Source organism: Dromiciops gliroides, chromosome X, assembly GCF_019393635.1.
Source record: "Dromiciops gliroides isolate mDroGli1 chromosome X, mDroGli1.pri, whole genome shotgun sequence".
Taxonomy (NCBI): Eukaryota; Metazoa; Chordata; class Mammalia; order Microbiotheria; family Microbiotheriidae; genus Dromiciops; species Dromiciops gliroides.
This window is the reverse complement of record NC_057867.1, coordinates 18,240,400-18,257,574: the sequence shown is the minus strand read 5'-3', so window position 1 is coordinate 18,257,574 and position 17,175 is coordinate 18,240,400. Positions and strand designations below refer to the sequence as shown.

The 17,175-nt window shown below is 37.4% G+C and overlaps 1 pseudogene; it reads left to right on the top strand.

Annotated features, from left to right (window-relative positions):
- LOC122734133 overlaps nt 1–17,175 on the top strand; it is a 39,825-nt pseudogene that overhangs the window by 13,773 nt on the left and 8,877 nt on the right.

The following is a 17,175-nucleotide window of genomic DNA, read 5'->3' as shown; positions in this document are numbered from 1 at the left end:
GCTAGACATGAATGAGATCCTACTTGTCAATTTAAGAGCAGTTCCATTTCTTCCTGTGCTTTCTATTGTTTTAATAGGAATAAATGTCATCCAAAACTTTCTCTGCATCTATTAAAATAATCATGTGATTGTTGCCAGTGGTCAATTCTGATTATAGTGTTCCTAATAATGAACCCACCTTCAACATGACTCCATTCTGGTATCAATATGTCATGTAAATTCCTGGGTTAAATACTACCAGGTCTTACTGGATGACCTTTATGACCTTATGACCTTTATTGTACTCTTCTTGCTAGTGTTTGATTTACATTTTTTCCATCAGTATTCATTAGGGAAGCTTGTCAATAGTTTTCCTTGTTTTCTAGAGTTTTCTTTTGCTCTTTTCAAATTTCCCACTCTCACTGTACCCACAATTTCTCTTGTTGGGTTCCACTTTAGGAATATCATTCTTCTTTGCAAATACCCTCCTCACCATAAATCTTATTATCATGTGGATTTTGTCTTCAACAATTCATAAGTGCCCTAGGTTGCCTCTTTCTTTCCAGGGTAGTCCTATATAATAGATCCAAAACCCTCTTTCTGTTTCCTCATTTCATAGAGGACTCAATATTTCCTACTTTTCATTTCCTACCAGCATCGTGGAATAATTTCAGTATAACATACTAAAACTCTGTTCTTGAAGGACCAATAGATACATTAGTGATTTCATTACTGTATAATAGAGGGCATTTTTTTCTGTTTCCATATTTCAGAAAAATGTAGAATGTCTCCCAAAAGATAGGGTTGAAAAGAGCAGCACTACCAAGTCAATCTTTAGCAAATGACTTACTGAAGGCAGTGGAGTCTATAATTTGAAGTTCTGACAATTAATGACCCATGGAAAACTTTTAGAATTCTGTAGGATTCCATTTATAACAATAATTACACATCGAATTGTATTTTATTAGTACTAAATATAATATTTAATTCTTATTTAAAATGAGATGTTTTGTTTTTCTCTTTGAGCAGTTGTGATATTTGGACCTCTATAATGTGTAATTTAAAATTCTAAATGTGGGTTCTAATCTGTCCCCCCAGTTTTGGGGGGAAACTGACCAAAATCACTGATAAACAAGTTATATTTTTTAAGGGTTTATTGAAAGATAGTAAAAGAAAGAGATAGATTGAGAACAGATGTCCTATAACCTGGCAATCCTAGCTTTCCTAAACCTCCCACTTCTGAAGTTCTCTGCCACCAGGCTGATCTCTTGAACCAAAAGAGGAAGAAGACTCTCCCCAGAGTCCGCTTTCTGCTTCATGTTCCCCTCCCAGAAATGGGAAGTTCTTCAAGTTGATTGGCTAGTGTCATTCAAATTCATTGGTTCACTGGACCCGAAGGTGTTCTCAATGTAAAGTTCAAAGTTTTTAGCTTCTTAAGTACCATGCCTTCTTAAGTACCCTTAAGTACCAGCCAGATGTGCTTACAATCTAGTAATCCCCAGGTGGGCCGCTGAGTATCTGCTAAATCTCATCTATCACATTCCATTATCTTGACACAATAAGTAAAATAGATCTTGATAAAAACAACCCTTAAAATTTGTTACTATTGAAAAATGATTGTAGACTACAAAAATGAAAACTGTAAATGAAAGCTTTCTTTTAAAATTAAATCATATCGATATCTCTGGGGATGGCTGACATGCTGAATACCTCAAACTTAGAAGAAGCATTTTTTAAGATTTCTACTGTCTTTTGATTAGTGAATTGGAAAAATTACTATTCACAATATGGTTGACCTATGCTTTGAATGGTAATCTTTTTTATCCTTTTGTATAGCTCTAAAGGGGGCAGCTAGGCGGTTCAGTGGATAGAGGTCCAGGCCTGGAGATAGAAAGACCTGATTTCAAATTTGGCTTCAGACACTTTGAAGCTGTGTGACCCTGAACAAGCCACTTAACCTTCTTTACCTCAGTTTCCTTCTCAGTAAAGCAAGCTGGAGAAGGAAATGACAAAATACTCTGTTATATTTGCCAAGAAAACCATAAATAAGTTCACAAAGATTTCAACTGAAAAGATGACTAAACAACTGAAGTGTTATTGGATCATTGTTATTCTGTTCTGGTTTCTGAATGCAATTATAATAGAATGTCTGAATTGATAGATGAATGAAATAGTTTTATTTGTAAAGTAATTCAGAGCGACATTCTCCTCAATTAACATCATTTCACTGGCCATGAATTTTGTTTTTTGAGTCTATGTTTTAAATCTAGATATTATTTTTAGTATTATGTTTGTAATTCCTCATATTGTGATCTTGGGAAACTATCATATTAGACATGCTATTAATTTGAAATAAGATACTTAGAGAGGAATACATTTTTTGGAGGTTATCTCATCTTTTGATTTGAACACTCTCAATTTATAACTTTTAATTGTTCCTTATTAGAAAGTTGTGTTTTAAGGTTGTTTTTAATATTTAACTATTTAATATTAATTTAATTTAAATATTTAAATATAAAATATACTATTTTAATATTTAAATGGGTAGATTTGTCAAAGTTGATCTAGGTGTAATTGAATTTATTCTGGTCTTATTTTAAGTGAAATGTTTCTTTCCTAATATGATGTTTTTGATACATCAGAATTTATCATACTATTGGGCATTCAGAAAATAGGAAAAATGCATGGATCTGAAATTTTGTTAATGGGGTGATCTTTAGTAAGTTATCTCACATCTTTCTTACCTCAATTTACTAATCTGTAAGGAATAATAATGCCACCTACTTCCCAGGGTTGTCAGGATCACAAGATTGGAAAGCACTTAATACAATGCCTGTCATAGGGCAGGCACTATATGAATATTTTTATTTCTTTAATTAGATGTAATTGTTTCATACATGATGACTTTATACAGGTTTTAGATGTGATCAGCATACAATGCCAATGGTGATGAAATGATTTTCTATATAAGGCAATTTGGAAATGCATTCAACCAAATTGAGGTCACCTAATGGTTAATGTGTGATTTTTTTCAAGTCTCAAATATATACTATTCTTTATGGTGTTGTTATGTTTCTAAATTTTCTTATATTGTGAAATTCATAATTTTTGTATCAATTATTTAATTCAAAGAACAAATTTCATAACTTCGATGTTATTAGAGTATGAACCGAACAACTAAAAAAAGGTGGGGAAATTGTTTGAAAACATCTTATTTTATTAGCTCTGCTAATAATGTTTTGTCTTCTCAAGTTACCCTCCAAGGGGGAGAGGGGGGCTGTGGTAATATTAAGTTTTAGAGGAGTGTAGTAATATTAAGTTTTAGAGAATGTTTCCATTTTTGTTTTATTATATGTTTCATGTGTAACAACTAAGATTCTGAATTCCCTTAGACATGTTTTTAATAACTTTCATTGTTTGATTTGATTATTGACAAAGCTATTTTTAAGTTGTGCTAAGCTCAGTTGTGTAGGAAAGTTTCCTGCCTGATGACCAGCATCCACACATCAACCCCTGAAAAGACTTCCATTCCATGACTACACCCAGAGGACATCCCAAGAATCATCTGAGAAAAGACTTTCAAAGACTTTAAATGAACAGTTTTGTTTTGTTGACTTTTATTCCCTTCTGTTGTTATGTACACCATTTGTGATACGTATTCTCTGCAGAGGCCCTCCCTCTGCAGGCCAGTGTCAAAGCACTGGTTTGTGAGGGACTGCCCCTCTGGACAAAATTTCCCCTTTCTCCCTTTTCTGTATTGTAATTAGCATATTGTTTGTTAGCATAGGGTATTATATTCTGTTATTTTTGACTGTTTCATCAAGGAAACACTGTGTGTTCCTCAAAGAAACAAAGGGGGGACTGTAACGATTGTAGTGATGCCACCTGCTGGAGAGTTACTGTAGGGAAGCTCTGCCATGAGGAGAAGGCATCTGAGGGCAAACCATGCAGTCAGGTCCTTGTCGTCAGGAAGTGATGTTTGCTTGTTGGTGCTTTCTATCAAAGCTGCCAGCCAATTAGCTTGGAGCTGTGTGTGCATGTGGGGGGGGGGAAATCTTCCCAGCTTCACAGGAGGCTTTGGGTACTTTTTGGTTCCCGACCTCACCATGGGAGGTCAGATGCTGGGGTCTCTTAGAAATAGTTAGATTTTTACCTTTCTCTCTGATTATTAGATCCTAATATTCTTTAATAAATACTTAAATACTCTTGCTAAAGCTTATAATTGATTGGCAACCACTCATTAGATATTTTAGACAAACTATCTAGGATTTTAGCCCCTTAAAAGGGGCAGCTAGGTGGCACAGTGGATAAAGCACTGAACTCAGGAGGACCCTAGTTCAAATCCAGCCTCAGACATTTGACACTTACCAGCTGTGTGACCCTGGACAAGTCACTTAACCCTCATTGCCCCCCACACACACACACACACAAAACCCAACAACATGCAAAAATGTTTTGTTACTACAATTTAGGAAACTGTAAATTTCCATCTTTGCCTATTGTTAAGAGGAAGTTAAAGGTAGAAGTATTTATCACTTATGAAAATTGCAAGATTGTTAACTAAGTGATTTCAGACTATTTTCATAATGTTAAAGCCTTTTAAATATTCATGTAGGTGTTTTAAAAGGAAAAATTGGTAATTGATTATTGTGTTAGAAAACGTACAAAGAAAATACCTTGTAGATGCCCCTTATTTTGTAAAGTTGCCAGATTCTTAGAAATCAGCTGTGTGGGCAAGGTCATCAGCCATGGGAAGAGATTGTTATGGGTTATAGAGTTCCTAAAAATGTAATTGGCTGGGGCAGCTAGATGGCGCAGTGGATAGAGCACCGGCCCTGGAGTCAGGAGTACCTGAGTTCAAATCCGGCCTCAGACACTTAACACTTACTAGCTGTGTGGCCCTGGGCAAGTCACTTAACCCCAATTGCCTCACTAAAAAAAAAAATGTAATTGGCTTATTGAAAATTGACAAGTTTGTGTATAATATAGAAGTGATTTCTAATGATTGATCTTTACACCAAGATGAGTCTAATCTCAAGGAGAAAAAATGAAAAAAAGTGAAGAATGTTAAGTGAAATTTCTTGTGTATATGAGGGTCCTGGTAATCTTTTACTGCTTATGGCACATTTTAGAGTAAAAATAATGGGATCTATCCCCAAGCTGTGATTAGTGAAATTTGCCATTCAAGGTAAAAGCTTTTGGGACTGTAGCTGATATTGTTTTGAGTTTTCAGCTATAATCGTCTGATGGATCATTAAGTCAGTAACCCACCATTCCAGAGAAATGCCATAAGCTACTCAGAGGGAATGTGATCCTGCACTATTACAGGTGGAGGTTTGTATCTAGGAAAAGGTCGAGTAGGAACTTGGCATAGCCTAAGGTAGGATCGTTCTGGCTCAGTTTCCCCATTGTGTAACTTCCTTTTGAACACCAAACACAGGAATGTTTCCAACCTGGCTATTCCTGAATCTGGCTATGAGGTGAATTTGTTACTGCTTGATTGGTTGTCATCTCTGAATGTTACCTGAAGTCCAACAGAGCTAAGGATGTTTTTATCCTGCCATATATGTATTGAGTCATTAAGGACCAGGTTTGATGCTGTTAGAATTATGTCCTTGCTTTTTCCTTTTATAGCAAATTTTTCTTTCAGACCGAGTTTTCATTAGAAGATAGGAGCATGATGCAAGTATGTAAGATCTCGCTGTTTTCAGTCTAAATGTGTAGTCATTCCATATCACAACTATCTAAGTAACTTAGTGCTTGGGCTTTTCACTTGCCTCTTGTTTAAGATTAAGTCCCTGGCATAGCTCATTCTTTCTGAATGGTATCGCAATAATTAGACAAAGTTAAAAGAAGCTTGTGAAACAAAGATTAAAAACACAATGTTATATCATTATCCTTAAGTCTCAACATGTTTGAGTTAATATAAGAAAATGCATGTGTGTAAAATCTGAGCTATTCAGCCTAGAATTATAATCCTTTCTATATGCTGAATAACAGTAAATGAGCATTTGGCCTAGTTGTATGCCTATTACAAGATATATATTTCTGTATAAAATAAGGTGCCTCAGTATTTCCAAAACATGTAAGAATAACTTGGTGTTCATGTAACTGTTTATGGGACCAAGCTGGTGTTATTCTATTAATAATTTAAACAAAATCAGAAACATTTTACTTTGGTTTGAAGAAATGAGTTTTAGTGTAATCAGTTCTCTTAGAAAATAGCTTATGGAATAATTTGTGTTACGCCAGTGGAAAAGTCAATTTTATGATATACATTATTCCCTGTGGTGCAAACATATTTTTATTATTAAAAATTTCTTTGTTATGCACTGTTTTGCAATCATTTACTTATGTCTACATCCCAAGGTCTTTTTCTATAATTGTAGTTAACTTGCTATTTTTTATAGAAATACATTTTTGTATCATGGGTCATCTTATAAAAAGTGTTTTGTAATATATGTTGTTTTTTTTAAGTGAGGCAATTGGGGTTAAGTGACTTGCCTAGGGTCACACAGCTAGTAAGTGTTAAGTGTCTGAGGCTGGATTTGAACTCAGGTACTCCTGATTCCAGGGCCAGTGCTCTATCTATCCACTGTGCCACCTAGCTGCCCCAGTAATATATGTTTTAAAATAAGGATTGAATCTTTATGTGTCTCTGCTCCTTGTAAGGGGGAAATTGAATAATTGAATTGAATTGGAATTAAATTAAATTAAGTGGTATTTAATTTTGGAATTCTACATACTTAACAATTAAAATAAAAATTGACATTTTTAAAATGAGTAAAAATGTTGAGGAAACAAGATCAAATGAATTATGTGTGTAATTTGGAAGGTTTTATAAAGTCCTGCCTTTTGTAGTATTTTAAATATTTACTTTGTATTTGAGTGTCCATGTAACAGTTATCCTTTAGCTTGTTGTTAACAATGTTTATGTAAGGTACAGAGTTTAGATAAAGATAGAAACAGTATGGGATATTTATAACTTAAATTTTCTGACATTTCAGGTGAACTAATGAGCTCCTAATTTGATGTTCCCCCTATGGTTTTGTTATTGCTGAGCTGTTAGAGAAGTAAATTTTGTGACTAGTGTTAAAATCTTGTATTGAGATCTGTTTTCTAGATGATTTTAGCAGAAAAACCTAAGGACGTGGTATTTTTCAAACTTCCTTAAGTAGAGATGTTCCAGGGACTGGAGGATCACATGGGATGTCTGAGATTCAAGATGAAATGTGTTGATTGAATGGATATTTGCAAAAGTTACTAAATTGCAGGAAGACTTGATGTTTGTTAATATTGATGTCCATTATTGTATCCCTTTGGCTTTTATTTTCTTTGTCTCTATAATAAGTTCTCTCAGTTTTCTTGAGGTTGTGTGATTTCCCCCACTAGATTAATCACTGATTTTGAACATTCTTACTATGTGCTTTGTTTATGGTTCTGTTTCTGATTTCACTTTGTAATTGGAACTATCTTGTATCAAGCTTCAAAAGGTAAAATTGCCCAAGGTTTGTTGTTAGCATTCTGTCTGTTGATCTTTATCCTTTTGAAGTGTTTCTTTCTCTTGCCTTCAGAGAGCCTTCCTTGGTAGTATCCATGGGAATGTTTAATAAGTGCATGCTCTGTGGTTATCAGTGTACCCAGGGTTGCCTTTGACTAAGAGGGAAGTGTAGATTTTAAGGGGTTCTCTGAATTTATCCTTTTGAGTTTGTGGAAACAATGGACCTGGAGTATGCAAGGGTTCTTAAACCTGTCAAGGATGTAACCTTCACCTGAGCTGACAAGATTTGTTGTTTGCATCACAAGGTGGATTCCCTGTATATCCTTGTTTCCAGTCAGTCTGCACAAGATGTGGAAACTGTTTCAGCATCTAGGACCCTTATAGATAAGCAGACCATGCTATGTTAATTGTCTAGCAATTCCCAAGGGAAAGGAATGCCATTTTTGTCATTTTGTCATTTTACTTATTTGTGATTTCTCCTCCCTTTTGGAAAGGGATTGGTCCTTTTCCTCTCCCCAGTGAATTCCCCTTTTCTCTGTAACTTAAAAGCAAGGCTTTTCCTGTATTGTTAAGCTCTTTAGTATAGGAAATTACCATAGGCATGGGATTTTCTCTTGTAATAACTCTAGCTAAAATGCATGTCTCATGGACTTTTGATACTGTTTTTGGTTAACACTGTACATATATTTTTTTCTTCCGGTTCTGTTGATATTTCACTTTGTTCATTTGCTATTTTAATAATTAGATTTTTCTCTCCTCTTCTTTTTAATCAGATTACCTAAAGGTTTATCAGTTTCATTAGTCTTTTCAGAGAACTGGCCTTTAGTTTTAGATTTAATTTCCTTAGAGTATTTTTGTTTTTACTCTCTATTTTATATGTTTGTGCTTATTTTAAGCTTCTTCATTTGTTGACTTTCTAATTTTACAATGAATATTCAGTTTATTATTCCTCTTATTGTCTGCGTTGTTTATGTATGTTTGTAAGATCTATATATATATATATATATGTATTTATAGATATGGATATAGATGTGTGTATACACATACACAGGCACACACATATTCCTTATTAGGACTGCTTTATCTTCATCATTGAAATTGTTACATGTTTTTCTTCTTCATCATCATCATCATTCTCCTCATTATTTTTTAACAAAATTTATTTTTGAAATTCTCATTATTTAGAATTTCATTCTTAAGCTGTCATTTGGTTGTTTGTCTTATGTTTGTGCTGTCTGAACCAATTACTGTTTTTATTATGTTATCATCTGGGCAGAGAGGTGGGGGGTAGGGAGCTAACAGCACTATTTTTTCTCCCCTTTCTGTTCCCCAGTTTCCCTTTCCAGGGACCAGCAAACAAACATCACAGCTACAGCTCTTTGACTGACGAATCCCAATCCTGCCGTGATGGCCACTGACAGCGCTGTCCACAGCCCACCGTACCGGGTCCTGGTTCGGGTGTCTGAGACCTGCTCTGGAATAGAGAAGAAGCTGCAAAAGTATTTCCAGAACACGTCAAAGTCAGGGGGAGGCAGGTGCAAGGTCAAAGGTGGCCCCAGCAAAGGCACTTTCTGGGTAGAGTTTCTTAAAAAACAAGGCAAAGATGGCATGTTAGCAAAGAAAGATCACTCTGTGGCAATCAGTCCTACATTACATGTGAACATCTTCATTGAAAAAGATGAAAATCCAGAAGAGAACAAAACTATGGAGATAAGCCAGCTTTCCTCTAAAGCTCAGTCACTCCCAAAGGCATTGCCAGATAAGAAGCGCCCAGATGAAGGATGTGCTCCTAGCTCCTCTAACTCCTTCATTCAAAAGGTATTTCTCCATGTGGAGGCCAAACTGACCTTCAAGCTCTCCAAAGATCAAAGGGAGATCATTGTTAACATCTGCCCAAGTATCAAAATAGAGGGAGATGATGATGGACCTGAGAAAGTCATTGGTGAATACGAAGATGTTGAAAGAATTTATCAATTCTTAAATGAGGTAATTCGGAGAAATGCCCAGAAAGAAGATTCCCACTCAGCCTCTGATGAAGAAATCGAAGAAGTTATGCCAAATGAATATAACCGTCTTGTTCTTTACACAAATCCCAAACCCAGAACGGAAGATGAATTTGACCTTATCTCAGTTCCTTCACATTTGTATGAATATTTCAAATACTTTGTGGATGAAATTCTGGAAAAAATTGAAAGTGAGGAGCAAGTACACATCAAAAGTACTTTGACATATCCTACAGGAAGTGTCTGTTTAGACTTCGAGGCAAGTTATTCAAGAGAAAGAAGAGTGACTCAAGGAGCTTTAACCAGTTCATTTCAGAGCGAAAGACAGGAGATACCTGAGAAAGATGCTCATTTCAAGGAAACCAATCTGGCACATGACATCGAAAAAACACTCTCAGACATGTTCGAAAACCTCCATGTTAAAGCTGATGAAAAAGACTTAATTCTCTGGGGAAGCCCACAGGATATGTTGGAAGCTCAACATTTCATTGAAGAAAACTTCGCTGACAACCAACCTATGGAAATAATGGTTTCTCAAAACATGAAGAATGGAATTGAGGTTGATACCACTCACTGGCGTCTTCTGGGCCAGGAAGTCAGAGAAATCGAGAAAACATATTACACTGTAATGGAACTGGTAAACAAACCCAAAACTCAGAAGACCCTCATTGTCTTCAAACCAAGAGACAAGGACTTAGACCTCTCTGCACATGCCTATGAAGATTTCATTGATATCTTTCAGATGCTCATACCTCAGATTGTCAAGGAGGTACTGATCCTGAAACCATTAGACCAGAAGAGAAAGGGTTGGCTTGAGAAGACCTTCTTTGAGTACTTGGAGAGGAAGCACCCCCATGTACACTTTGAGGGGAACGACCGAGCGCTGACACTGACCGGTTTGCCCAAGTACCTTGCAAAAGCCAAGAAATATATCAAGAGATATTTCAGCATTGAAAGTCCTGCTCAGCAGAAGAAAGATTCTGCTCTCTCCACCCATGGAGAGAACTAAAATGAAACTCTGAATCCCCCATGGACAGAAATGGTGATGATTTCAAGATGGCTTTACCTTCCTCCAAGTGATTACCTAGCTGTGGGAACTTAGAAAAAGAGAAAAAGAAGGAAGAGGAGGAGAATGCACCATCTGTTTGGAAATCATTCACCACAAAGAAGTCCTCCCAACGTGCAAGCATGGGTTCTCTGGCTCTTGTAACAGAGAGACCATGAAACATAAACCAGTATACCCTGTATGCCAGTCTTTCTATCATATCATGAAAGGGAATCAGCCAGATGGAACAATGACAGCTTCTTACAGAACTTCTTCATTTCCAGGTTATAATTCATGTGGCATTATTGTGATTCATTATGACGTGCAGGGAGGCATATAGATGGAAGATCATCCCAACCCCAGAAAATACTATGAAAGAACAAGACGGGTGGCATATTTGCCAAATAATGAAGAAGAATGACAGGTTTTGAATTTCCTCATACAAGCTTTTGACCAAAGGTTGATTTTTCACAGTAGGACATTCTCAGACATCGGGAGTCAAAGGTGTTCAGTGCGCCAGAAAACTTTGGTAACCCTGATCCCAGCTATCTGCAATGAGTCAAGATGGAACTGAAGGCAAAAGGAATTGAGTAAGAGTGCTGACTTCAAGGATGCCTTGAGAGCTGGGCTTGCAAAAGCTGCAGCTGTGGACAGTAATCAAAGCAACCATTAAAATATTTGTATGTCCTGGCATCATTTACAGAAAAAGAAAATAATTTGAGAAGAACCTAGTTTGTTTAAGGGGTGAGTGGGATGAACTGCTACCTGCTAACCTGTCTAATTTCTTGGAGTGTTTGATCTCTTATTCCTGTAGGAATGTAAATGTTGATCTAGTGAAAACCCAAAGTGTATCTATCTATCTCTCAGTGCTTTCCTGCCTGTCTCCATTTTGCTGTCACCAGGGATGCTGGAGTTAAGGAATCCTTCATTGTACAAAATCATGACTGACCCTGAGGTCTATTCACATTATTTGTGGTCAGCTGTTGGCCTCAGAACTCACCAGAGCTAGCTCCCTACTAGCTGGCATGGTAGCCAGGAACATTAACAAGATTGAAATACATCTTGAAGAAGATTTGTCTCCAAATACTTACATGAGTCCTTCATTTCAGAAAGAAACTCTCCATCCTTGGGACTCTGGCAAATTTAATGTAAATTGAAGAGTGAGAAAAGATATTTGTCTTCAATCGAGTCCGGTGACTTCTAATCACTTTCAGCAACAAATAGAAAACTTTCAATTTGGCATTCAAAGTCCTTCATAACCTTGCCCCTTCCTTTACTGCTTCACCATGTACTCTGTGATTCAGTGATACTGGCCTCTGTGACATTCCTTGTACAAGAAAGTCCATGTTTCCAGATTGTGCATTTTCAACAGATATTCCCCATACCCAGAATTCTTTTCCTCCTCATTTCTATCTACTGGCTTCCCTAACTTCTTTCAAGTCCTACCTAAAATGCCATACATGAAGCCTTTCCCCAACCCCCTTTATTACTAGTGCTTTTTCTGTGTAGATTATCTCCCATTTGTCCTGTATATAGCTTGTTTGTACATAGTTGTTTGCATATTGTCTTCCCCTTTAGACTATGAGCTACTTGAGAGCAGAGACTGTCTTTTGCCTTCTTTTGTATCCCCAGCACTTAGCACAGTGCCTAGAATATAGTAGGTACTTGATACTTGTTGACTGACGATGGGCAGGCATTGACCTGCAATCAGAGTTTCTGGATTAATAGGCAACTGGCATTGGCTTGTTTGCTGCCCTGCTTCTCTTCATTCTTAGCTCACCTTTTGGGGTACACCTTGTGGCAATTGTTCTGTTTGTCTAGTATTAGTGAGACCACATTTCTGCCCAAATATGTTCTGACTTTTAACCTCCACAAAATTGTCTGTTCAATTTGCCATTGTTCTAGGTACCCCCTCAAAAGTGTAGTTGTAAGGGCAACATTCATCTCTGAATGAGTCCACCTTTTGTATTTGCTACAAAAACTAAACAGAAATATTCATTAGCAGCTTACATAGTGGATCCTGTGGCATTGCTTGGAGAATGAAAGAACCTGTGATACAGAGAGGCTTATTTCCCAGGTAGAAACAGCTTATTGGTGATAATGCCACACTCATATTGCTCCATGCATAAGCTTGAGTATTGTAGCTCCAATGATATCTAGTTTGTTTCTTCTCTAAGTAATAAAATGATATAGCTCTCCCTCTATGCTTATGTTAGGGGAGACATGATTTAATGGCTGTGTCAGATGCTTCTAATAAAGTCAAAACTGTGTCATAATCAATAAAATGTGTCATGGTCTGTGAAGTATTTATTAACTATTTCTGTGTTTCCCCATTTGTTCGTAATATCTCTGTTCCCTAAATTGACCTGATCAATTTTTTTAGAAGTTCCATGTGCTAGTGTGAAAATCTGTATATTCTTTTGCAGTCCAATTTAGGAGATGCCAGATGTCTTTGTGGTCTATTTTCTCCAGCAATTTGTTCAATTCCTTATTTTTCTTTTTGTTTTTATTATTATTATTATTATTATTATCACTGAAAACTGAGGGGCACGTTAATGATTTAGGATGTAAACAAATTCATATATACTCTTATCTTTTTATGAGGTACAAAACAGCCATTCACTCACGTGAGCCAGGAGGATGCTTGAGTCTCAAGTATGGACAATGCAGGAGCCAAAATTATTGGGTACCCAAGCACAGGATGAAGGCTGGGAAGGCATAATGAATTAAGGTGGACCATTTGGTGGAATAAACAACTTATAATTTCCTGCAAATGTCTCAAAAAGATAGTAGGTGAATCAAAGGAATGCTTAAGTTCGGATCAATCTGATACACAGGTAACCTTCATCTAATTTTGTTTCTTTTCTTACCAGTAAAATCAGGTACTTCATGGGCACTGCATCTTTTTGGTAAGTCCTTATTTCTCTCACTCTTCAGTTATTGACTATGTTCCTTCAATTTGAACTTTAGACAAAGGGTATTGCTTAATGCATGGCCATGGCTTATCCTTGGAATAACTGATTATAGTGGGTTCAATTCCTTTATCAAACTAGATTTATTACTAGTCTGAGTCCCCAATACAGACTAAGTTTCCTTCATTTTGGAGTACTTTTCCAGAATGGGGCGAAATTGTCACTTTCCCATATCCTGAATCTGAAGCCACGTAGTACCTAAATCAGCATTTTCCTACTAAAGATCCAAAAAACATTCCCTCTGGAATTCAAAGTATATGGAATACATATCATAATTTAGACAGATCAACAGATGAATCAAGCAATACCAAAAAAATTGTGATTTTCAATTAAAGGTCCTATTTGAACAGAGGGTTTGGAGAGAGTTTTTTAATTGTCTTACCTCTTCTTCCATTTTCTTCCATTTTTCCTTCTTTCTGACTATCCAAATCACTTTTACATTTGTTGGAGACATAATACCCACCCAAAACATACTAGAAATCCATTTGCTTTGGATAAAGTATTTCTCAAAATCCCATTGAGTGAACTTGTCTCCTTCAAATGAACTTTCCTCTAGCAGATGCAAATCTGACTTTTCAGAAATAGAAATATTTTGCACATGAGAGAAACATATTAACCACTTGAGATAGAGACCTGCCAGCAATATACACATTTCCCATATTTCTCCACCATTTTAGCCAGTGGAGATCCAGACAAGATTTTTTCAGAGCATACACGGCCTATTTTCTAATTGACAATACCTAGTCTCCTTGCTTCCCAAGACATTGGTTGGTAAAGTCCTGGAATGGAATCCCATTAGAAAGTTAAGGTCACTTACCTGCTAAAAAGTGGCCATGAATACTCACAGGGAGTTCACTCACCACTCCTTCAATGCTTGAAAGACTAGCCTGGTCAGCTAAATGGTTGTAATGAACCTATGTGAAGACTATTCTTGAAAGAAAATATAATGTTTGAAAAGAGGAGGTAGACAGTGCCTTGTGCGAGTACAGATGGAAGACTCCTGACCTAGTCACTTGTCACCTTCCCTCAAAGGACACTATGAGCACTGTATTTAATTTTCCTCCAACTTGTTTTTCTTTTTTCTTTGTGCCTTCTTATTTCCCTCATTTTTTCATATGTTGAAAGTAAGGAGGAAAGATAGACATTAGGATGTTCTAGGTCCAGGTTGGAGTCAAGGGTCAGCCAGGGAATCAATTTCTCTATCTCCTTTCCTGTGAATCCCTTAAGGTTAATATTATGCCTCCACTTCTTCATTCCTAGGAGTGCTCCTAGGAAGAGCTTAGTTGTCCTATCTTTCCTGCACAAATACCCTATCACAGCTGGCACTGTTACGTCTGAAAAGTGAGTTTCCTTCAGGTTCTCCATCTTTTTGCCTGTGAATCCCTTAAAGTTAACATGATTTTCCATTTATGGGTCCTAGGACTATTCCAGTGAAGAATTGCTCAATCTCTCTCTTCTGGACAAATTTCATTTTGAAAAATTCACTGTTATTTCAAAAAGGTGAGTTTCCAGAATTTCATTTGCTTAAGGAATTTATAGAGGTTGGGGGGTGGGAGCATCAGTCAGGGCAGCCCTGGGATGGTGTCTCCTGATGGACCAATTAAATAGTTCCATTGCACTCCTCACCCACCTTTCTTTGCAAATACTCCTACACATCTGTAACAGTAAAAAGAATAACTCACTCATAAAAAGAAAGCTGTACAATTTGTGTCACTTTTGAGACTCTGAGCAAACTGTGAGATTAGTAATTTTCTTATCCGGATGTTGCAGGGGAGAGACCAGCAGATAACACAGGTTAAGTAACTTGGTCACCTTGACAGGTCTGGTAAGTAGATGAGTTGGGAGGTAAAGTCCAGGCTTTTGGATCCTACAGGTCAGGTTGTGACACCAAGCGATTTGGAACACCACTTGTTAACCATTGTTTTTCCTCCCCTGCCCCATATGTATTCATTCTTGCCATCCTTGACTTCCCTAAAAATTCATGGTCCCCATAGCTAGAACTACAGCCCTTTTCAAAGGTCCACTATTTGAAATCCCTTTATCAGACAACTGAGAAAACTGGGTCCCTTGAGAGTTTCCAAGGCCTAATGGAAAAATTGTGTATGACATAGGCCTTAGGTCCCCTGCTTGGCTGACCCCAAATGGACCTCACTGGACCATACCTTGAGTGTGCCTCAACCTTGGTGAGATTTGATTCTTCCTTCTCATTTCCCTTCTCTTGACCCCATCAAGTTTAGGCAGTAGGAAAATAAATTGGAAATAGTTAGGATGTCATAGAGTTGGGATAATATGAATAGGATCATCTACACAGTCAGTATTGCCATATCTTTTCTTCAGATCTCTGGAGGTTTCACTTAATTTCTGGACTTAACATTTTAGGACTGTGATTTACTGAAGGATTTCTGAAGTTGCCCTCATGTTCACTATTGTCTTTGAAAGGTAAGTCTCTTCAATTCATTTGTCTTTGGGGGAAATGGACGATGATTGCCTTTAGGGCTGGAATTTGGCCCAGGCAATGAGAGCTGCCCTAATGTGATAAACAAATACCATTCTTGCCCTCTAGGCATATCAGGTCTCTAGTGTACATTTCCAGGGGCAAAACTTCTTACAGGCTGGCATCAGATTCTGGGGCTTCCCTTAAACATCACATTCTCCTTTTTTTGGCCTCTCAGTGCCTTAAGGTTAACCTCATTTCTCGAATGATTGGTTCTAGGATGATTTCCAGGAAGAGCTGAGCCGTCTTCCTCCGGTGGCCAAATTTCTTTTTGACAAACTCACTGTTTCTTTTCAAAGGTGAGTTTCTAGATTTGCATTTGTTTCAGAAATTTGAATTAGTTAGGTCTATGGTACCTAAGCCAGGGAAAGACAGGGAGTTTACCTTCTGATGGACCTTTGAAGTAGTTGCCCTGCACTCCTGACACATCTTGCTTTGGAAGTGCTCTTGCACATTTTTGTTGTAGTTGTTTGTCCTTCAGTCTCCAAGAAGAAAGGTGATGTCTGGACTTGCAAATGAATTAGATTTAATTGAGGCAAGGCTGGGCAAAGTCACCAGCCTCATTCTCTCCTATCGAGCCATATGGGTTAAGTGGCAAGATCAGGATGACTGGTGATGCCCTAGAATGTAGTGAGAGATCTTGGCCCTTTTAAGCTAAGTTCTTGCCCAGATCTTGGTTTGCCTGAGGTGAGACCCATTCAGTGAATAAGGCTAGGTAAGAAATGAGGCAAAAGATGGCCTAGTTTGCCTACCAAAAAAATCAATCTGGGTGTGTGTGGAACTCCCTCAGGGTTTCTGACCAAAACTAAAACAATTGCTATCTTCTTGCACTCTGAGCCATCAGAACTAAACAATGTCCAAGAGAGGCTTGGTCTGGGACCTGCCTTGGGCATCATTAATAAGAAAAGAAAAGCACTCTTTTGTATGCAACTAGCTCTACATTTTGTGTGCCTTTTGGGCCTAAATTATGGAATTGGTGATGTTCTTGCTCTGATTTTGCAGGTCACTGAGATGAAGAGGAGTGAGATAATGCACCTTGGCCCTCTTGACATGTCTCATAAATGGATGAGTTGAGATGTGAAGCCCAGGTTTCCTGACCCTGCAGGTCAGGATAGGGGCTCTTAGCGATTGGGGCCCCTACTTGTCAGCCATTCATTTTTTCCTACCCTACCACAAACGTT